Source organism: Prunus avium, chromosome 4 (genome assembly GCF_965620075.1).
Source record: "Prunus avium chromosome 4, drPruAviu1.hap1.1, whole genome shotgun sequence".
Lineage (NCBI taxonomy): Eukaryota > Viridiplantae > Streptophyta > Magnoliopsida > Rosales > Rosaceae > Prunus > Prunus avium.
In genome coordinates, this window is record NC_142287.1 from 13,677,819 (window position 1) to 13,697,405 (window position 19,587).

The 19,587-nt window shown below is 36.0% G+C and overlaps 1 non-coding gene across 1 annotated transcript; it reads left to right on the forward strand.

Annotated features, from left to right (window-relative positions):
• The first annotated feature begins 3,545 nt into the window (after positions 1-3,545).
• On the forward strand, positions 3,546-3,652 carry LOC148294846 (small nucleolar RNA R71). The gene has a single exon (XR_015835638.1). It is a non-coding gene; the product is annotated as a small nucleolar RNA R71 (small nucleolar RNA).
• The last annotated feature ends 15,935 nt before the right edge of the window (positions 3,653-19,587 follow it).

Sequence of the window (19,587 nt, forward strand, 5' to 3'; positions counted from 1 at the left end):
AAGTTAGATCATTTCTAAGAACACCACAAGCAAGATAATTAACAAAATCAGCATACCATGGCTCTTTGACTTGGGCAGCATATAGTTGTTCATCAGGGAAAGTCTCATTCAAGGGTAGCATAGCTGCTCCTTTTTCTTCAACCACAATTCTGCTCAAATGATCAGCTACCACATTCTCACATCCCTTCTTATCTCGAATCTCCAAATCGAATTCTTGCAGCAAGAGAATCCATCTAATCAAGCGTGGTTTGGCATCCTTCTTAGTGAGCAAGTATCTAAGAGCTGCATGGTCAGAATAAACAATTACTTTAGAACCAACAAGGTAAGAACGAAATTTTTCTAAAGCAAAAACCACAGCAAGCAACTCCTTCTCTGTTGTGGAGTAGTTGATTTGAGCATCATTCAAGGTCCGGCTAGCATAATGAATCACATGGGGCAGCTTGTTCTTCTTTTGACCTAAAACTGCACCAATAGCAAAGTCAGAGGCATCACACATTATTTCAAATGGTAAAGACCAATCCGGAGCTATGATAATAGGGGCTGAAGTTAGCTCCCTCTTCAAGGTAGTAAAAGCTTCCATGCAAGCTTCATTAAACTTAAAAACAGCATCCTTAGCAAGGAGATTACACAATGGCCTTGTAATGCTTGAGAAATTTTTGATGAACCTTCTATAGAATCCAGCATGACCTAGAAAGCTTCTAATTCCTTTAACAGAGGTAGGGGGTGGAAGATTTGAGATGAGGTCGATCTTGGCTTTATCCACTTCGATTCCCTTGCTTGAAATCACATGGCCTAGTACAATGCCTTGTCTCACCATGAAGTGACACTTCTCCCAATTCAAAATCAGATTTGTTTCTTGGCATCTTTTAAGCACTAGAGACAAGTGGTGAAGACAATTATCAAAAGAGGAACCAAAAACTGAAAAATCATCCATAAATACCTCAATGAATCGTTCCACCATATCTGAAAAGATTGACATCATGCATCTTTGGAAAGTTGCTGGGGCATTGCACAAACCGAATGGCATCCTTCTATAAGCAAACGTACCAAATGGGCATGTGAATGTGGTTTTCTCTTGGTCTTCCGGAGCAATGGGAATTTGATTATAACCTGAAAAACCATCAAGAAAACAATAGTAAGCATGGCCAGATAAACGTTCAAGCATTTGATCAATAAAAGGCAAGGGGAAATGATCTTTTCTAGTGGATGTGTTCAACTTCCTGTAATCAATGCAAACTCTCCAACCAGTGACAGTTCGTGTAGGAACTAGCTCATTCTTCTCATTCTTCACAACGGTGATTCCGGACTTCTTTGGAACAACTTGCACAGGGCTCACCCACTTAGAATCTGAAATTGGGTAGATGATTCCTACATCGAGTAGCTTTAAAACTTCAGCTCTAACCACCTCTTTCATGTTGGGATTTAGCCTCCTTTGGGCATCACGGGAGGGTTTGCTGTCTTCTTCCATTAAAATCCGGTGCATGCACATGCTTGGACTAATTCCTTTGATGTCTGCTATGGTCCACCCAATGGCTGTTTTATGCTCTTTTAGAACTTTAATTAAGCTCTCTTCTTCATGTGAGGAGAGACCTGCAGCAATTATAACAGGGAGAGTTTCGTTAGCACCCAAATATGTATATTTAAGATTATTGGGAAGAGGTTTAAGTTCTAGCTTTGGTGGGATGACAATGGATGGCTCCAATTTCGTGGATGATGGTCCAAGAGGCTCAATTGGTGGCCTAAAGGATGGTGGGTATGGCGGAAACACTTCTAAGGCAGCCACCACTTCTTGGAACTCCGGTTCACAAAGATCTTCCTCTTCTTGTGTTAAGACAGCTTCTAGAGCATCATTAGACTTTCTCTGCAAAATTTTGGAAGAAACCTCATGATCCACAACATCAATTGAAAAGCAAGAATCAAGAGAGATAGAAGGTTGAGATAGAGCATTAAGCATTTTAAATTCAACAGTTTCACCCAAAACAGTCATGGAGAGGGTGCTATCTTTCACTTTGATGATTGTGTCTGCAGTGGCCATGAATGGTCTGCCTAGGAGAATGGGATCAACACGATCTCCATTTGGATTGTCTTCCATGTCCATCACTACAAAATCAGCAGGGAGAATTAGTGTATTAACTTGAACTAGAATATCTTCTACAATACCTTTTGGATATTTTATAGAATGATCAGCTAGTTCAAGTCGCATTGAAGTCTTCTTCATCCCTTCTAAGCCAAGCTCTTGATAAACTGAATATGGCAAAACATTGATGCTTGCTCCCAAGTCCAACATGGCTCTTCCAACCTTCTTGCCTCCAATGTTAATGGGAATGTCAAAGCTGCTAGGATCATCTAGTTTTGGTGGAAGCTTCCTTTGCAATACAGCACTTACATTCTGGTCGAGCTTTACTCCTTCATTTGGAGCGAAATTGAGCTTGTGAGTTTTCAAGTCCTTGATGAATTTTCCATATGCAGGAATCTGTTCAATAAGATCAAGCAAAGGCAAATTGATATTAACTTTACTCAAAATATCATAAATCTCTTTAAAAGCCTTATCTTGCTTTGCTTTCTTAAGACGGCCTGGAAATGGAATCTGTGGAACATATGGAGCGGGTGGCACGTATCTATCTTCTTGAAGATGTGGTGGCACAAATTTGTCATCCCTTTTATGCAATTGGAATTGATCGGATTTCTGAGAATCTGATTTGGCCTTAGGAGCAGATTGAGAAGTTTTGAGTTGTTCTCCTTCCGTAGCCATGGTCTCCTCGTCTTTATCTTCTACAATCACAACATCATTTGAAAGATTAGAATCATCTTTATTATCAATGATCTTACCTGATCTGAGCACATGAATGGCCTTGGCTTCTGGGTTCTTTGGATTGATCTCAGTTTGGCTTGGCCATTTCCCAGGCACTCTTTGAGTTATTTCAGCAGCTATTTGGCCTAATTGGACTTCCAATTTGGAGATGGCAGCTTGTGTAGTTTGCTGAAAATTGGATTGGTTGATTGCCATCTGCTTCACTATATCTTCCAATGATGATGATGATTGTTGTGGCCTTTGGAATGAAGGGGGATTTGCTTGATTCTGGGTATTTCTCCATGAAAAGTTTGGATGATTCCTCCAACCTGGATTATAACTTTGAGAGTATGGATCATTTCTTGGACCTTGGTTGTAGGAATTTACCAACTTAGCTTGCTCTTGCACAAATTCTGGATATCCAGCCCCAAGTGGACAAGCTGTGGTAGCATGGTCATGAGATTCACAAATGCTACACACTTCCTTCGGAGGGCTTCTTGAGTTTAATGCAAGAAGAGCATCTAGCTTTTGTTCCAGTTTTGAAATCTGCACACTAGAAGCATCATTAGAACCACTAATAACACGTTTACCTCTTGTATCCGTATGTTGGGTCTCCATTGCTATCTCCTCAAAGAGTTCGTACGTTTCTTCTGGAGTTTTGGTTTTAAAAGAACCACCTGCAAAATTGGTGACTATATTATGACTTGAAGGGGTTAGTCCTTTATAAAACATACGCATTTGAAGCTTCAATGGAATCCCATGATGAGGACATTGGTTGAGCAACCCATTGAATTTCTCCCATGCTTCACAAAACGATTCATCATCTTGCTGTGCAAATAACAAGATCTTGTCCCTAAGCATGTCGGTCTTTTGCGTGGAGAAGTATTTTTCCAGGAACTTCTTTTGAATGGCAGACCATGTAGTGAGTGAACCAGGCTTCAAAGAATTCAACCAATACTTCGCCTTATCCTTTAAAGTGTATGGAAACACTCTCATTCGAAGTTGATCTTCTATCACACCTGTCAAGGGAAAAGAACTCACAACATTAAAAATATCCTTTATATGAGTTAATGGATCTTCATTAGGTAAACCATAAAAGGAAGGCAACATATTAAGATGAGAAGATTTAAGCTCATAGTTTCGAGCTACAGTGGGCAGCGAAATGCTTGAAGGAGATGCTGGAATTGTTGGGATATCAAGTTCTCCCATGAACTCAATGGCAGCCATCATTTCTTCTTCTTCTTGGTCTGAACTTGCTTCCGAATTTGAAGGTGAAGAACCAGGAAGTTCAGTGTGGAGAGCAAGACTTGTAAATGTAGCAAGAGCTTGCTCTTTTGCAGTTGACAACTCCCTTTCTAGACGATTCTGAATTTCAGAGGTCACTCGTCTGGGTTGCAATGATGGTCCTGCGTTCAAAGATCTAGAACGTTGGAACGAAGACCTCACTTGTTCAAGTAATGGCTTTTTAGACATAAACTACCTGAAACAGAAAATTAGATTAATTAGAAACACTAAAAAGAATAGGGTAACCTTGGGCACATAACCAGGGAAGAACTTTCGTTCAGTCCCCGGCAACGGCGCCAAAATTTGTTGTTAATATTATGTTAACTCGCAATTGTACGGGGCAATTAGTAGTATAGCAAGACAAGTACGAGGTCGTACCCACGAAGACTGAGAAGTTAAAATTAGTTATGTACTTAGATTACCAAATTCAAGAAAGTAGGAGGTTATGTCTAAAACAGAATTTAAAACAAGAGTGGTTGTGATTGTTGAACAAAAGAAGCAAAATGAAATTGCAAACAAAAACAAGTAAACAAATGTAACAAAGAGTGGTTTTAAGAGTTGGAAAACAGATTTTGAGACTAGGGCATTCGAATCACCATAACAATTCAATTCTGGGTTATAAAGATTCAAGTAACAAGTCTAATTCAGATTCAAAGATTGATTCTAGCTAAAGTATGATTAGGCCATGGTGTTTGGTCCTAACCTTGTGTTCCTAATTCCCTAATTTGATCATTTGTTGTCTAACCTAAAATTAAGCATTAGGAACCCATTAAGCATAGAAGAACATTTTAAACAACCAAGTATGTATCTAATCCCTGTTGTCGAATGTCCATACATACTCTTCCTATTCATAGTTCAATTTGAATTAAAGCATGGTGTATACTCTTAATTCAAACCAAGATAGTTAACAAACAAGTTCTAATGGTGATCAATCATTCAAACAAGCATGTTAACTTATAAGCATAATGAATAAGAACATGAATCATGAATCAAACTTGAAACTCCAAACTTATAAACCCAGAATATTCATGTTAGGTTACATCGAAGCCCTAGTTATGGATTTAGCTACTCATAATGGAAAAGAGACTTGAACAGAAATGAGAAAACATAATGAATGCAATAAGAGTAGAAAAACCCTTTTTCTGAAGTTCTTGTGGTGTCCAAGGCTTCTCCAAGTGCTTCTCCACTTCTAATGCTTCTCCAAGAGCTTCCCCACTTCTAGAAAGATGTATGAAGGATATGGAGGTGATTTGGGATGAGTTTGAGTGAGTGGTGATGGCTAAGGAAGATGAAATTCGTAGGGAAATGGAAGAGAGGTTTGCTGGAGTTGTTTTGGTGATTGTTGGAGTGTTTGGGATTTTGAGAGTGTTTGAGGATGGTTGGAGTGAATTGTGGGGGTTGTGAATCTCAGGATTTGTTGTGTCTTGAATGTGGAATGGATGTGGTATTTATAGGGAGAGGGGAGTGACAAATCTGAATTCAATATGGCTAATGCATACAACACTTGCATTATAAAAGATGAATTGGTTGATGCACTTCACTAATGCATACAACACTTGCATTATAAAATCTGAATTGGTTGATGCACTTCACCAATAGATCCCACCAGCAGCCCTAGCTCATCTTCATGTCACCATGACCAAGCTTCCAACCAGAAATGATAGCTCATACCTAGCTCACCATGACCAAGCATCCAACCAGCACATGCTGAGGTCAGCATAACCAGCAACTTCAAGGGCTTACAACTTGGGCTTCTATTAATCAAATTAGGACTTTAAGCACTCGAAATTGAAGTTCAGAATGTCTTCTTTCCAGCCATATGTCATTTGGGCCAATCCAAGGTCTGAGGAGGAAGTTAATGCCAAAACAAATTGCTAACTCATTTTGCGCGCTGATAAAATCCATCCTGAGCATGGCTCTGTGTTTGCTAGGTAACAGACTCCATATTTATCCAATGGGGCTGAATTTTGTATATGTTATAGTACACACCCATTGGAACAACTTTCATGAAGAATGCTGCCTCATCCGAGCTGTGTAGGTTGCTGAAACAAAGCTTGCAATATGACCTACGGAACTGGACTGGCAGGGGGCTGTAGCCAAAATGAGTTTGTCTTTTAAGCTCTTCTTCCATTCATCCAAATTAGGCCTTAACATGCTTGAATTGCATGAATTATGCTCTCTTGCTCTATTGGCCTACAAAACACACAAAGGGAGGGAAATAATTTAGAATTATAGGAACTAAGCAAAAGAAGTAAGTAAATTGGGCATGTATATGTATGAAATTATGAGCTTAACATTGTGCAAAAACACTCCAAGACCTTATCATTGATGGACTACGCAACTACCACACACAAACCAAAAAGTAAACAAGCACACAAAGAACACAAGAAATTTATAGAGGTTCGGCATTGTGCCTATGTCCTCTTGGTGATCCCCGTGAAATTCATTAGTAAGAAAGAACCCCTTCTGTTACAATAAAGAACCCCATTTACTCTCTCTCAAACCCTAACTCTCTTTTCTCTCACCCTTTGCCTCAAACCCAATTTAATGCCTTAGTTTTCTCACGTTATGAAAACCTAGCTCTAAAGTACCGATTTATAGTTCATAGGACTTAAGTACAACCCTAATAGGAATAGAAGTCTTAACCTAGCCCAAATAGGCTAGCAAATACCCAAAATCCGGGTAAAAAATCCAAAACACATCGAGACAAAAAGACGCGGCAACCAGTAGCTTGTGCTATGAGATGTGTCGCTTTGCACAGCAACTCCAATTCACTCCAGCACCTTGCGACATTGCTCTAGGGTTTGGGCTATCAGTCATTTTCGAAACTTACGACCGGTCATTTATGCTTCCTCCTTCCTTTTTCTGCATCTGAAACTCTTTGGGAACATCACTGATCCCTAGAACCTCTTCAAACCTCTTGGAAATCGTTCTAGTAATTCCCAAAAGCTTCATCATGGCAAGAAACCCTTGCCTCAATGCATCTTAGGTCAGAAGTGCTCCACCCAATGCTAAACTTGGGCAACCCGGACCTCTTGTGTAGAAGAGAGATTCCCCATGCCGAACTCCTTGCTCCTCGCCTTCTTGGAACCTTGAATTCTTGACATTCCTTGATATGCAAACCGCATGCCTGAAGGGAAAATTGGGATTTATGAAATCCCATAAAGCTATAAGAGAACCAATCATCTAGCCTATGCATACCATATATGAAATCAAATAAAGTGGAATCAAGAAAGTAGCTAGAGATTCATACTAGTCTCTACTTAGGTCCCAATCTTATTGGTCTATAAAAGTTTGCACCATTGAAACCAATATCACATATTAAAGAAAAGGTAGAAAGTGAGGTTATCTTTGGAGCATATCTTGAATCCATGGTATTCAAGTAGAGGGAGTTGTCCATTGGTTGTTGATTCTTCACCTTGTTCTCCAAATAGGCACAAAATAGGTTATGTCTCCCCAAAGTATCTTCACCAAGGTAGAATGAGAATGAGAAAATAAGGAACCAATAGAAGAAAATGGGTGCTAGCCTTTTTTTATCTATGGTGGCCAGCCAAGGGAGACTAGGGAGGAGGCTTGATGTCTTCCTCTCTTCCTAATTTCCTAACTCAAAACCCTAAGGAGGCTTGATGTTATGGGTATGTATATATAGAGACATTTTGTCACACGTGTCCCCAAAAACCCCCATGTGCCGTACCCTCCCTCTTCTTGGCCTTTTTGGACTACTTTGGTCCACCACATTAATCCCTTAATGTGTCACACTTTGCCTAAGTCCATAAGGTTTATTCTTATAAATATTTAAGTCATATAGGACCAAAACCAAAGTTCCAGAACTTTAATTAATTCATTAAAGCTAATCTAATTAGTTTAATAGATTTGATGACTTAACTAATTAAATCACTATCTTGTCTAATAAACATTGGTCCTAGTCAACCTTGTGTTGACTGTGTCAAGTGTCGGATCAACAATTTGACCTTTGACTTTGACTTTGACCAAGCTGCAAATTCATTTATTCTCTTTTCAATTCTCGATCCATACCTTTTCAATGTGTGATCTTATTGGTTCTAAATAGCGAGGCCGTGGGTAAGAATGATTACTTCTTAAACCGAATGTGAATTGTATCCCTCTATACAATTCTCCCTATTGGCGAAGGCTAATTGTAATTAGTCCTTAGAGAGCTTCCACAAACCATGAGTGACACCTAACAGTATTTCATGGCTACTCAAGCTAAATAGAATTCATCTAGAGAACCTAGTTAGTTTGTGATTACAATGCAATTTGATCCTTCTCTATTACAATACTCTATGTTGTATTGTTGGGACTCATGTCAAATCCCTAACATGACATCTTTACGTTATATGATTCTTTTGGATGTAATTGCAAACGTTCTTATTTCTATTCTCATCATGTACTTTGGCCAAAGATTCAACGAATCATATCTTTAGAGTATTCTCTCTTCTTACTAAGAGTAGAGATTCCTTATTGTACATTCACATGCCTCTATGCATGTGCTTAGTATGTGATAACCCTATATTTTATGCCTCATTTACTTATATATTTGTTGATATCCTTGGATTAAATTGGTTGTTTTAATTGGTTTTGTGAGATTTGTGAAGGAATTGTGGAAATAGGAGAAAGTGTGCTAAAAAGGACAAGAAGATGAAGATTTTGTGCAAATCAAGTAAAGAAGCCAAATCATTCCTAGTTCAAGGGAAAATTCTACAGTGCACCTGGCGCACTGATGCGCCACTTATTATAGACCTTTGGATGAGTAATTGGGGCATGTGGTGTAATCCAAAGCGTTGATTGTTGGTTACCGGTTAAATTGGTTGTTGTAGGTAAAATAAAAAAAAAATACAAAAGTACTTGCTCTCTCATTCATAGACATTTCAAGTCAACTTTGGCTTGGGTTTCTCATTTCTTTATCTTCGAGTTCTATTCCTTCTACGATTGCTCTTCTCCTCCTTCTGTGACGACGAGACGATGTCGGCGATCACATCTCCTCTCCTCTCAGGTAGGTCATGCTCCTTCTTCTCCTTTTTTATTTCATTCTCCTTTCTAGGGCTTTGGGTCTGGGTATCTTCCTTGTTGCTGCTGCTTCATCGCTGGTTTTTCTTTGTTTTGTTTTTTTAGGTTTTCACAGTTATGATTTCTTTGTATCACTCTCATCTGGATCTCCGTGGCTGGCTTTCTCTCAACCTCTCTATGGCAGGTAAGAACTCTAATTTTCTCCCTATCTTTCTAATTGTGCAATTTAGATGATTCGCATCAGAGCAGAAAGTATTTCAACTTTGAATTATGGTCTAGGCTTTCTAACAAAATGATTTATATGTCCTATTTTAATTTAGGGTTTAATGATTTGGGTATTGAATCGCAAGTCCTTATTATTATTATTATTTTTGGTAATATTTTGGATTTATATAGGAATTTGGTAATTTTTTGAAATTATAATTCTTTTTTTTTTCTCTTTCGAATTTTTCTCTCCCCTTTCTCCCTCTCAGAGATATCATTGCTACTTTCTTACTTTTTTTATTATTTGAATTTGAGGGTTGGAAGCTTGAGAGTTGTTCATTCTTGATAATGATATGAGACTTTAAATTGATGGCCTTGAGACTGCATATTGTTCAAACCAAAAGCATTGGGTTCTTGAAGGAAGATGCTAGACGATGGAGCATCCATTTCAACCTTGAAGAGATATTGCAGGTTTCTATTTTGTAAACTGTGTGTATTGTGTTTGATAACTTGGAATTTTATGTACTCTGTTTACTTGAGATCTCAATGTTAAAATAATGATCTAGAACTTGAGATAGGATTGAGACATTTATTGTCCTCCACGACAATGGAGCAAATTGGTGTCCATTACAACCCATGAGATCTATGACTTCTTATCATGTATTATTTTTGTGCTTCAGATAATTTAGTCTAAATTGTAGAGTAATATATTTAGTTTCTAATCTGAATTAGTTCTGATTTTTCAGTGAACAATTCAAATTTTGGTATGGATGTTGAAGACTATGTAGTTGGTGGGTGTTCTAACATTTCTTTAAATATGATTGCATACGAATGACGTTGCAGTGAAAAAAGTCAAAAAAGTAACATGTTCATGCAATGTTGTTTCGTGATCAACTGGAAATACACAAACATTTGATTCAGTCTAGTAGGCTTAGTTGCATAGATATTTGAAGAATTAAGTCAGCATGCTAGTAATTGCTAAATGGCTGATTTTGTCTTGGTGACTTATGCTATCACCCAAAGTTGGAGGTCCTATCCTTGCTAGTTGTTTGGGAACATAGAGACGTGGAGATGAATCTGCACTTTGTGTTTCCCTTGTCCAGTGGTTCCCGCGAGCCCTTTTTCATCATGAGTGTTTTGATTTGCTTTCTGGTTCGTTCAATGTATAGTAAAATATCGCTATATAATTTATTTCCTCTTATTTTGTAGCAGGAGTAGCTATCTTCATTTTACTAATCTCATTTTATTCAACTCGTGAAGGTGAGGACTTCACTAGCAAGATACGTATAATGCTACAAATTTTTGTGTGAAGTTATGCTGTGATTCCCTTTTTTGTTTTCTTCTCATTTGTATTTTTTCTTGAAACATTTGATAGTACAAGGAGTCACAGAGGCAGAATAATTCGACGATTCATATATTTTGTGGCTTATGAGTTGGCGGTGTGTGTTTTATTTGGTTATGAATTGGGTGAATAGTAGTTTGAGTGAGTGTCATGTCAAGTTGGTTGCATAAGAAATACACAAATTCCTGGGAAGAATACGATTTCTTGGATTGTTTATTAGGAGTAGGATGTGTTTAATTGTTGTCGGCATTTTGTTTAGTTTTTCATATATGCGATTAGAATGGTTAAAAGCACAAAAATTCTGTTGTTTTTACTTTTAGGTACTTAAATCATGGAAGATAAGAAAAATGAAATGACAGAGGTCGTTTGGCAATTACCATTCAGACGATTGGCTTTCACAAATTAGAATGGCAATTACATAGCGCCTATTTGTCAATTGCCAACATGACGTGGTTGTGATGTAGCAATATAAAGGAATTTTGTATGAGCTTGGTGACGTAAGGCATGGGCTGAATTGAAGATGGGAGTGTAGTAGATTGTAGTTCAATTGTTTTGCTCTATTTCTACTGTTGTTATTTAGGCTTCAGATCTTGATTGTCGTTCAGTTTTTTTTTTTCTTCCTTCTTGTACTTGGCATTTAGTTTGTTTTATTTTTTTGCCTGAAATACTTGGCATTTAGTTTTAATGTATTGCTTTTGATGGACAAGTTATCCATTCCCATTATGTGTATTTAGTAGGTTATTTCATTAAACTCATGGTTATGAGAAATATAAATAATTATAAAAACTATTGATTTGTTTTCTTTATGTTATTGGCAGCCTTTTTAATTTTGAGAATGTAAATACATTATGTGATTTGTCAATGCAATTGACAAACAGATAATGCCATTTGTATTTTAGTTTTGCAATTGACAAACAAAGAATTCTCATTTGCATTCCAATCGTGCAAAGGATGTGACACCTATTGAACTTATAGGAAAATTCTACAATGGGCGTGGTGTATCCAAGCGCCCAAAATATTAGCCATTGGATGAGTAAGTGGAGATGAGGGTTAAATCCACACCATTGAATGCTGGTAACCTATTAAAAGGGTTGGTGTAGGTAAAAGTGAATAAAATAAAAATAAAATAGAAAAAGAAAAAGAAAACAAGAAAAGAAAAACAGAACGACAGAAAGGGAGAAGGGAAGATCTTGAATTGCTGCTGAGGCAATCCCACCAATGGCACTCTCTCTTTCATCTCTCCCTCTCTTCCCCTACATGTGAATCGCTTGATTCTGGAGATGAATTGAGAAGATCTTAAATCTCGGTGGCTGGGCATTTTGCATGGTTCACAAAACACCAGTGGAAACGAGTTGATGTTGCTGAAACGTATTTAAGTGGCCATTGCAAAGGTAAAATTAATAGCTTTATTATCCTTGTCCACACTTGAGTTACCAAAGACCAGCAATATAACATTTTGCTATATTGATCTGCTCAAAGAAAACCAGCTATTTCTATGGGTAATTTTCCCTCTATGAAATCAAGTATCCCTCTATGAAATCAAGTAATTATGTTATGAAAAGAAAACCAGAAAAACTAAGCAGAAATTAATGCAGCACAGGAAGAAACTAAGCAGAAGTAAATTGGTTTTTGATTTGCTGAACAAGCATAATGCAATTGACAAACAGTGAGTTGGAAATTGAACAAGCATAACGCAATTGACAAACAGTGAGTTGGCAATTGAACAACAATAATACAATTGACAAACAGTTAGTTTGTAATTGAACAAAAATAATGCAATTGACAAACCGTAAGTTTGAAATTGCAAACGTGCATGCATGCCTTTTTTCAACCCTTTTGGCTTGGTTTTCCACAGGATTTCAATTCCCTTTCAAAATAGTTTTGTAACCCCAAAGCTTATGTAACTTGTTTGATGCCATAAACGTATTATATAATGATGTCAAATATGATCGTGTATTGTTGTATGTGAATGGATTGAATGAGTTAATTTGAAAGGAAGTGACCATAAGATGGAAAGGGCACTGATAGATTGGGTCGCCTAGGAGGAAAAGGAAATAACTCAATTGACAAACAATGCGTTGGAAATTGAATAAACATAATGCAATTGACAAACAGTGAGTTCGAAATTGAACAAGTATAATGCAATTGACAAACTGTCTGTTTGAAATTGCAAACGTGCATGCATGCCTATTTTCTTAACGTTTGGCTTCGTTTTCCACAGGATTTCACTTCCCATTTACGATATTACAATAGGAAGGACTTGTATTACACTGTTGGACATTTGTGTTCCATTGTATTATAAAATCAATTCTTAATCGTGTAATATCGTAATTTACAAAAAAAGGACATGTAGTACAATATTAAGGTAAAGTGGAACATTCGGAAGTTCAATTAGGTCCCTATACTTGTAAACACGGATGTTTACAATATTAAGGTCTCATATTACTCTGTTTTGGACAGCTGTGTTCCATAGAATTGTAAAACCCATCCGTAATCTTGTAATATCGTAATTTACAAGGATAAAGACATCTAGTACAATATTAAGGTAACTAGGGACATTAGGAAAGTAAATTGGGTCCTTATACGTGTAAACACAAATGTTTACATTATTAAGGTATCGTATTACTCTGTTTAGGACAGTTATGTTCCATATGATTGTAAAATGCATCCTTAATTTTGTAATATCGTAATTTAAAAGATAAAGACATGTAGTACTATATTAGGGTAAATGGGAACATTCGGATGGTAAATTGGGTCCTTATACTTGTAAACTCGGATGTTTACAATACTAAGGTCTTGTATTACTCTTTTATGGATAGTTATGTTCCAGAACATTGTAAAACCCATCCTTAATCTTGTAATATCGTAATATACAAAGAGAAGGACGTCTAGTACAATATTAAGGTAACTAGGGACATTAGAAAAGTAAATTGAGTCCTTATACGTGTAAACACAAATGTTTACTATATTAAGGTCTTGTTTTACTCGGTTTTGGACAGTTATGTTCCATATGATTGTAAAATGCATCCTTAATCTTGTAATATCGTAATTTACAAAGATAAAGACATGTAGTACAATATTAGGGTAAATGGGAACATTCAGATGGTAAATTGGGTCCTTATACTTGTAAACTCGGATGTTTACAATACTAAGGTCTTGTATTACTCTTTTATGGATAGTTATGTTCTAGAGCATTGTAAAACCCATCCTTAATCTTGTAACATCGTAATTTACAAAGAGAAGGACGTCTAGTACAATATTAAGGTAACTAGGGACATTAGGAAAGTAAATTGAGTCCTTATACGTGTAAACACAAACGTTTACTATATTAAGGTCTTGTTTTACTCGGTTTTGGATAGTTATGTTCCATGTGATTGTAAAATGCATCTTTAATCTTGTAATATCGAAATTTACAAAGATAAAGACATGTAGTACAATATTAGGGTAAATGGGAACATTCGGATGGTAAATTAGGTCCTTATACTTGTAAACTCGGATGTTTACAATACTAAGGTCTTGTATTACTCTTTTATGGATAGTTATGTTCCAGAACATTGTAAAACCCATCCTTAATCTTGTAATATCGTAATTTACAAAGAGAAGGACATCTCGTACAATATTAAGGTAACTAGGGACATTAGGAAAGTAAATTGAGTCCTTATACGTGTAAACACAAACATTTACTATATTAAGGTCTTGTTTTACTCGGTTTTGGACAGTTATGTTCCATACGATTGTAAAATGCATCCTTAATTTTGTAATATTGTAATTTACAAAGATAAAGACATGTAGTACAATATTAGGGTAAATGGGAACATTCATATGGTAAATTGGGTCCTTATACTTGTAAACTCGGATGTTTACAATACTAAGGTCTTGTATTACTCTTTTATGGATAGTTATGTTCTAGAGCATTGTAAAACCCATCCTTAATATTGTAACATCGTAATTTACAAAGAAAAGGACGTCTAGTACAATATTAAGGTAACTAGCGACATTAGGAAAGTAAATTGAGTCCTTATACGTGTAAACACAAATGTTTACTATATTAAGGTCTTGTTTTACTCGGTTTTGGACAGTTATGTTCCATGTGATTGTAAAATGCATCCTTAATATTGTAATATCGAAATTTACAAAGATAAAGACATGCAGTACAATATTAGGGTAAATGGGAACATTCAGATGGTAAATTGGGTCCTTATACTTGTAAACTCAGATGTTTACAATACTAAGGTCTTGTATTACTCTTTTATGGATAGTTATGTTCCAGAACATTGTAAAACCCATCCTTAATCTTGTAATATCGTAATTTACAAAGAGAAGGATGTCTAGTACAATATTAAGGTAACTAGGGACATTAGGAAAGTAAATTGAGTCCTTATACGTGTAAACACAAACTTTTACTATATTAAGGTCTTGTTTTATTCGGTTTTGGACAGTTATGTTCCATTTGATTGTAAAATGCATCCTTAATCCTTGTAAATGAGTATTTACAACATTATGGATTAGGTGCCCTAATGTTGTAATCATGGTTCAAAAACTTGTAAACCGCTACCCAAATTTTGTAACTTATAAGTTTTAGGATCGTCTTACAATGTTAGGGTACTCTCATATCCAAACTACTGTAAATCACTATCCTATCATATGCCAATTGCCAAACAGGAAGGGCATAATTGCATGACCCTTATGCAATTGCATTTTCAAAAAGTGGAAACTTGATAACTTGTATAACCGGTAGGTACTCTCATATCCAAACTACTGTAAATCACTATCCTATCATATGCCAATTGCCAAACAGGAAGGGCATAATTGCATGACCCTTATGCAATTGCATTTTCAAAAAGTGGAAACTTGATAACTTGTATAACCGGTAACCAATTTTTTAAAAAATCTGGGAGCATCATAAAGGACAAATGGTGCATGGGTGCACCTGGTGCACTATAGAAGGTGCCCTAGTTCAAGATGGTTCAAGTCTTACCAAGTCAAAGAAGAAGAAATAAAGAAGACTATATTAGAAGGAATCCTATTTTTATAACAATTGTAATTATACCTTAGATATGTAGGATTTCTAGGAGTATTATAAATAGGGAGTTTTGGCCATTAATCAAATCATCCTCCACCATCAAATTTCTACACATTCATTCTCATAGCCAAAACACCCAAAGGAGAATATGAATAGAGCTTGCGAAACCTTGGTGTTCTACTTGGAGAATTCAGTGTCTTCCATGTCTATATCAACCATCATGATTTTCTCACTAAGTCATTCATGAACTAATTTATTTTAATACTCAAATTTTTTGATATTGTTAATTTTATTTATTTATACATGTTGAGTGCTTGTTACGGTTGTTAATGCTTTCAATTAATTGGCCACTAATTGTATGGTTGGAAGAACTGGGTTGAGATCGGAAGGCGATTCCTATTAAAAATCTTCTTGTAACAAGTACCATAAATTACATAGCTGACCCGGAAGATTAAGTTATGGTTTGTGTAGTCTTTAATGTTTTCCATAAATCTTAATGGGTTCTTAGCCATCTAAATCCACAACTAAGAATAGAGTGGGTTGACGCTATGGAATACAACTAATATAACTCAGAAGAGAGTATTGGTGAGATAAGGGAAAACGATTATCAACATGTTAGTTAATTAGGATTAACAAGCTAGAAGGATTTGGGTGGGGTTAGTTAGGTGAAATCGGTGTCCTAGTGCTTCATTATCTTTGTTTTCATCTTTTACATTATTTACTTCAACTCAATTTATTTTACTTGCTTAATTACATTGTCGTCATCTTAATCCTCTTATCGTTTAATTCAAATATAATTAGAAATAAATCACTCTAGTAATTAATAGATTAACTTGATCCATGTTGGAACGATACTCTATTTACCACTATATTAATTTGAGCGATATTGTCCACTTACAATTAATCACATCAGTATCCCGATGAACACCTTTAAGTCACATCCTTTTGATACGATTGTATGGTGCTCTCAAAGACAAACAACCCACACACAAGACAACCGTGATGTCTCAAGTCTAAGGACTAATTTGCATTTTCATAACTTTAGAATTATTTGTTTGACTAGGATTCGATATTACTATGATGAAAAGGTCGCGTGAATCTAACTTCTTTAGACTGCTTTCCATTCAAATCTTTATCCATGGACTTGTTACTTTGTGTACATTATGTATCTTAGAGTAACATTCACACCCCTTTGATTATATTAATTATATTATATCCTTAGAATATTCCATTTTTATATTGGCTTCTAGGGCATATATCTAATAGTCTCCCACTTGCACGTAAAGTCAATCAATCACACAATGTGTTTGAACTTGAGATGCTTATCAAGCCATAGTCGGTATGTTCTAGGCTTTTGTGATCTATGCTATATCAACTTTCTTCGCAACTTGGAGATGATCGACGTCATGAGTTACCAACTCATTTATATAACATGTTCTTTGAATTTTGGATTCTTGATGAGACTTGAGTTCCTCGGCTTGAGCTATTGCCACATGAGAATTTCTCTTTCTTTAAGAGTATTGATCTTTCATGGTAGGAACTACTCCTATAAAGGAGTTTTACTTTTCATCCAAAAAGGATGTTAACATATCAACTTCTGTTACATAGATATGTATAGCTCTTGGTCGTGAACCATTTAATGTTACAACGTCCAAGATTATCTAGAATGACTTTCTAGAGTCTATTCCTATTTTATAGGAATTAGGATTCGATTAGAGTTCACTCAAGTATATGCTTCCACTCTAATGCTCTAATACTATCTCTCTTCATTTATTTTGCCTTTTGTGTATTTGTGTTCTTATAACTCAAAAGACATGCTTTATCAATTGTCCAAGGTTTGGATCTTCGGATATTACAATGTTGTCCTTAACATATGCTTGTATTAAGTGCAACTTTGTTTTGCAGTATCTTGGTCATATCATATATGATCGCATACTTGATAAGCATATGAACCTTTCATTTTATTTCCTTTTTAGATTTCTTTTGAAGAAGATCTCTTTTGATGAGGGTGATTCTCCTTTTGATTATGAACAGGCTCCCACTTTTTTTTATTTTATAGAATACAACCATTTCTAAAATGCTTCTTCAAGATATTATTTATCTTGGATGTTATTCATCTTATATGAATAATATAGCTCCTTGATTGAAGTTCATACTTTATGTAATCATATGATTATGATCAAGAAAATTACATTTTAACTTTCATCATTACTACATGGTTGGTGTATCATATCATTCACTATCACAAATTAAAATGGAAAAAGATGAAGTAAAACAGCGATGGAAGAAAAAAATACCGTCATTGTGTTTAGAAAGATGACGGTAATAGAAAACCGTTATTGATTAGTAATTTAAACACCTCAAAAATCAAGATCTATTGGGGTATTTTTAAAACACGACGCCTCAAACTTAAAAAAGTGTTGTCTTATGAAACATATTATTTCCAGTTATGTAAACATTTAACCCTAAACAACGACAGTAGGTATAAAGCCACCAGTGTAGACATTAAAGACGACGTTTTACCTAGACTGTCGCCGTGTTAACTTGAACTTAACCACAACGGTAATTGTCGTCTTGACGACATATGAAGTTCTCTTATACTACGACGGTAATTATAAACTTACTGTCGTGTAAAGTTATAGTCAACCACGGCACTAGTAGCGTAGATAACGATGTCTAAATTTAAACATATCCACGTCGCTCTTTTACTATTTTACGATGTATTAAGTTAGTACACCACAACAGTCTTTATAAATAAACGGTCATTCTGTAGAATATAGCATCCGGGTTTATTGTATCTAACCACGGCGGTTTCTTCATAATGAGCGTCATATAATATTATTGGAATCCATGTCACTAATTTTGTAATAAGCGTTGTATTAATTTAATATACCACAGCCGTAAAAATAAATTCATGACGTATTAGAAGAAGGTAAAAATCTAAATTTAAGATTTAATTTCTGTATTTGTAGCCTACAACAACGGTAGGTAATTGGAAATACCGTCGTCTGTATTTCTGTTATACGACGGTCGTTCTGTAACTATCGTCGTTTGTGTATTTCTTTTTTAAGATTTATTTTCTGGGCAGAATTTGTATGGCCAAACAAACGTCGGTAGATCAACAAAATGACATATAATACGTAAAAACATGACAGTTTATATAAGAAACTGTCGTCTGCGATATAATTTTTAGGCTTATTTACTAATATACTAAATGAAATCATCAGAGAAAGGCAAATGAGATCCCAAATGAGATACCAATAGATATGAAATCGTACCAATGGGAGCTATGTACTAAATGACCCACCAATCGAACCACCAATTTGAGAAAGACAATATTTTGAATGTTGGTGATGTATGTGTCATCAATCCGGACCTTTAGAGAGGTGAGAGAGAGCCAAGGCCTGAAGTGACAACAGCAGCCAAGGGCTAGAAGTATGCAACTTGATTTGTAGTTGGAACCCTAAGTGAAAAATGAAAGTGAAAGAATGCATGAACGGCCCCAATTTAACATAATTTATCTTTACATCCAGATGGGTCCCACTAATCCACATTAATTCCCAAACGACGACGGTAGTAGTAACGTACAGATGTCTTAACAGACTACAATGACAGTAAATAGATAATAGATGTCATCGTAACTCCAAACAACGTCAGTCTTTACCAACATATTGACGTTTTAATTGACTATGACGACGATAATTACATAATGAACGACGTCGTCACGCAAAATGACGTCGCTTTTAACAACTACATGTCGTCTTAAGGGACTACAGTGGTAGTAATTAACAGCGACATGGTAATTCTGAACAACGTTGGTCTGTACCACCTATTGACGTCTTAGGGGACTACAATAGCGAAATATAGATAAAATACGCTGTACTGACCTACAACGCCGTGTTCCACTTAATTACCGAC